The sequence below is a fragment of the Urocampus carinirostris genome, chromosome 10 (genome assembly GCF_059441175.1).
Source record: "Urocampus carinirostris isolate Australia breed hairy pipefish chromosome 10, RoL_Ucar_1.0, whole genome shotgun sequence".
Classification (NCBI taxonomy): Eukaryota; Metazoa; Chordata; class Actinopteri; order Syngnathiformes; family Syngnathidae; genus Urocampus; species Urocampus carinirostris.
In genome coordinates this window covers 13,442,049-13,447,048 of record NC_142358.1, presented here as the reverse complement: position 1 = coordinate 13,447,048, position 5,000 = coordinate 13,442,049, and positions in this window count along the sequence as shown.

Sequence of the window (5,000 nt, the reverse complement as noted above, 5' to 3'; positions counted from 1 at the left end):
CCCAGGATTTTTTATTTATTTAAATGCACATTATATCCAGGATTCGTACGGGTGCTTGAAATCCTCGAAAATTATTGAATTGGAATGTGTTTTTAAGGATTCAAAGTGCTTGAATTTGTGGTGATGTGCTTTTAAATGCTTGAAATGGTTGCCATGTTTTACAAGTTTGCTTAAAAATGACGCTGACACTGCTCTGGTAGCTTCCATTTGCAGTTGTATTTATTCTTCCTTTCTGATTAACTGCAACTGGTATTAGTTTGTACGGCATTGGCCTATGAAGCGTCATAACCTCTCCAAGTTATGCCCAAACGGAAACAGGGTACTACAACGATTACCTATCAATTATGGACATTTATTATGGGCCATACCAAAAATGAAGGTAGTGTTTCCCACCTGTAGCTAAAAATGTAAGTCGTTTTTACTCAATACCTATATGGGAAAAGATTTGTCTCAATCACAGATATATTTACGATTAACTCAAGATTAACAAATCATATGACTTAATAAATACACATGCAAGATAAAACATTGCATATGTAAATCGCGGAAATATGTGTGAATCTGCAAAATACATGATTCCAACCAAATTGTTTTCTTTTAATGGTACTGGAGAAAATTACAAATTGTCTTTCAAAGTCCTTAAAAGGGCTTGAATTTTGCCATGAAAAAAGGTGTATGAACTTTGTATATAATAGTGTATTTCTTAAATCAATTATATTTTTTGAATGAATTTTATATTTTTTTCAACTAGAAGAAAGCGCTAAATAATACACACTGCCCCTTGAAAGGTTCCACTTGCTAGTGTGCTGGCATTTGGCCTGTGCTGAATCGTCAATTACTATTGAGGACAAAAAGCGAACAAGTGTGTAGAGCTTATATTAAGTGTGTTAAAGATCAGACATTTAAAAAAAAAAAAAAAAAAAACCTTTTTGGTTTGGTGATGCCTTGCTAGCCAAGTAAAACTCGATAACTTACTGCGATCCATTAAATGTTCATCCTCATCTCTTTAATATGTATTAAATTCTACTGTCTTAAAATAAATTTGAACTAAGCAGGACACATTTTTGTTCAAGAATTACTTTGTCTTGCATAGGCGTATACAAAGCCGCCTATTCTGAATAACACATAGGGGGAAAAAAAGTGGTTGAGTTTCCAAAGTGCACCCTAATCTGGATTTCAATGGACTTGACATGGTAACAGTAATTTTGTTACTGTCACAATGTCACCTCAGTGTTGTCTTAAGTTATTAAAACCTGCACTGCGAGCATCTCAAAACCCACTGCAGGTTATTCCTGTGTTCCTTCCTTTTTATGGTAAAATGTCTCCTGATACATCTCATCTCATCAGCCGTACCGCTTATCCTCATTAGGGTCGCGGGGGGGCTGGAGCCCATCCCAGCCATCTCCGGGCACTGGGCAGGGGACACCCTGAACTGGTTGCCAGCCAATCGCAGGGCACACAGGGACAGACAACTCATTCGCTCATTCACACCTAGGGACAATTTGGACCGGCCAATTCACCTGAAATGCATGTCTTTGGAATGTGGGAGGAAACCGGAGTGCCCGGAGGAAACCCACGCAAGCACGGGGAGAACATACAAACTCCGCACAGGATGTCTGGAGCTGGATTTGAACCCACGACAGGTTCCCATGACATGAACTGTACCGCACAAGCGCTAACCACTGCGCCGCCGTGCTGCCCCTCCTGATACATTTACTGTAAAAAATTCACGAAACAAAGGGAGTTATTTTGTGATTAATGCACTGCCTAAATATTTACAATCAATACTCTTAGCATTTTCTCCCACATTGGCAAGCTAAAGACATACACATTTTTAAAAATCATAACCTGGTGTCCAGAGAAAAAAAAAGGTTGCATTTTATGTTATTTCTCCGAAGGGATGCAGTGTCTGAAACTCATGACAAAAAGTTACAGGACACCAGAGCAGAATACTCTGAAAAGTTGCCTGCCCCATTTTTCACAACTTGAAACACAATAGAGGGCTCCGCGCTTTGTGCTAAAAATAGTAACACGGCTTCGTGCCGCCATCTTGGAAGTCTGTCGATTACAAGCGGTGATAGCGAGAGGAGCAAATATTTACTCAGTTTGTCTATTTATTTACTCAACTAGCTTCGTTTGTGTACGGATTTTGTCCATCAACACTATGGAAAACTACGTGGAGAGTTTAGACAAGCAAGCACGCGAGCGGTACGCTGCGAAGTTGCATTTTATTGGAAAATTGGATCCCTACAAAATTAAAAACAAGGACTGGAAGTCTGATCCCGATTTGTTGCCGTGTGTGACTTGCATTGAACTTGTTAACTATCTTATTTTCCACCCAAGTCCCTTTTGTGAACTGAAGGATTTTCAAAATTACAAAAGTATGGAAGCCTACGACAGATTTGTGTCTGGTTGGGTTCGGGATGTGTCTGTGCACACAGTATTTAACCTAGCCATACTTGAATGGTGTCGACAGATGTACATGAAGTACACATGTCCCATAACCTTTTTAAAATGTATAGAGGGCTCCGAGCTCCGTGCTAAAAATAGTAACACGGCTTCGTGCCGCCATCTTGGAAGTCTGTCGATTACAAGCGGCGATAGCGAGAGGAGCAAATATTTACTCAGTTTGTCTATTTATTTACTCAACTAGCTTCGCTTGTGTACGGATTTTGTCCATCAACACTATGGAAAACTACGTGGAGAGTTTAGACAAGCAAGCACGGTGGAAAATTGGTTCCCTACAAAATTAAAAACAAGGACTGGAAGTCTGATCCCGATTTGTTGCCGTGTGTGACTTACATCGAACTTGTTAACTATCTTATTTTCCACCCAAGTCCCTTCTGTGAACTGAAGGATTTTCAAAATTACAAAAGTATGGAAGCCTACGACAGATTTGTGTCTGGTTGGGTTCGGGATGTGTCTGTGCACACAAGCGAAGGTGATGAAAACAAGATTGTGAAAGGGAAAGTTCTACATTCTCAGAGTTTGTCTCAGCCAAGTTTACAACCATGGATCATTGTTGTTAAGAATATTTTTTCAGAAATGTTACTCAAGAAGCAACACCTACAGTATTTAACCTAGCCATACTTGAATGGTGTCGACAGATGTACATGAAGTACACATGTCCCATAACCTTTTTAAAATGTATTTCTACATCATAAATAATTAAATTTACCTGTCAGAAAGTGGTCAGAACAAACACGAACACAGTCAAGCCTTGGCAAATTTGACCGGTTGATAGCTGCCAGCCACATTCGTCTTCGCCGTTCACTTTTCTCCTGAGCTTCAATCCCCTGATTGTAAACACACTTCGGAAGTCTAAAGAAGCCCTTCCCACCCTTTTCCCCTCGGCTACAACAGCCAACAATAACGCACGTATTCGGCATTACAATGTAGAATCTAACTGGTTCGCTGAACAATAACAATGAGGTGAAAAGCTTTGTTGACTTCCAAAATGCCCGCAAGCAATGCATTGTGGGTAATCTTAGGACCTCGAAGCACTCTATTTCTACATCATAAATAATTCAATTTACCTGTCAGAAAGTGGTCAGAACAAACACGAACACAGTCAAGCTTTGGCAAATTCGACCGGTTGATAGCTGCCAGCCACATTCGTCTTCGCCGTTCACTTTTCTCCTGAGCTTCAATCCCCTGATCGTAAACACACTTCGGAAGTCTAAAGAAGCCCTTCCCACCCTTTTCCCCTCGGCTACAACAGCCAACAATAACGCACGTATTCGGCATTACAATGTAGAATCTAACTGGTTCGCTGAACAATAACAATGAAGTGAAAAGCTTTGTGGACTTCCAAAACGGCCGCCAGCAATGCATTGTGGGTAAATCTTAGGACCTCGAAGCACTCTATAAGACGAAAAATCGCCCCAAAAAAAAAACGTTGCAAAGTATTGAGGATTGATAATCAAAATATATAACAGAACAACACTTTAAAATTAGTTTATTATAAATCTACTTTTAACATTCATTGCATGTATATGACATCGCTGTTTTCCATCTGCCATCAGTATGTACCTGTATTTACTCATTTTCATTCATGCAATGTTTGCGTTGCGTCGTCTGCTACAAGCCACGTGAACTCCTTCCACAATGCTATTAATGTAGGTTGTCGTTTTGTAGCGTCATCAGTTTTGTTGGCTTCTTTTAAATCTTACTCCTGGGGCTGAGGTTTTGGCTTGATTCCTAACCACTTATCCATTTATCTTGTGTTCTCTGTGCATCTACTTTGGAAAACGATATGCAAATGCACAACCTTGTAATACTCGGGAAAGTCCGGAAACACAAAGTTATTTGATGCAGGCTGCCGAGTATGCAAATTGCCAAACGAAACGAAATTCCGAAATTTCCAAACAGAATGAAGATTTCGAAATCGGAATTAACTAAACGTTTCAATTGAAAAAAAAAAAATTTCGTTTTTTATTGTTCTTGAAAAAGTTGTGGGCCACCTGGGTAGAGACGTTGTGTAAGTTGTACGCCCGACGTAAAAGATGTGCGTCCGGGCAGACGTTATTTCAGACACTGGTGATGTCGTATTTCATTTTATTTACATTAGCCCGCCTCAAGCTCGGGAAAAAGAGGACATGTTTTGGGGGTCCCTATAAAAATAAAATCTTGGACAAAATTAATTTATAACATTATTCAACATAACAGCATCTTTTAACTCATTCAAACTTTTATACTAATCAACTTTCAACTTGGAGTCAGGCAACTCAATCTCTGATAAACAACAAATTTGGATTGTAAATATTGACTCTTCAGTGCAGTTACAAGAAATTAACAATGAAATACAAGATTAAACTACACCTTTTTAAAATAAAAATCAATTTAAAAAAAATGAAACATTATCCCTTAAAAACACAGGAAACATAAAAATATTTACAGATTGACTTGACTAAATATACAAAAAAAGATTAACTACAAAAATAATTTCCACCTGTTGGAGAAATTGGAGGTCCGATAATCGAGAGAAAAGTCTTCTCATA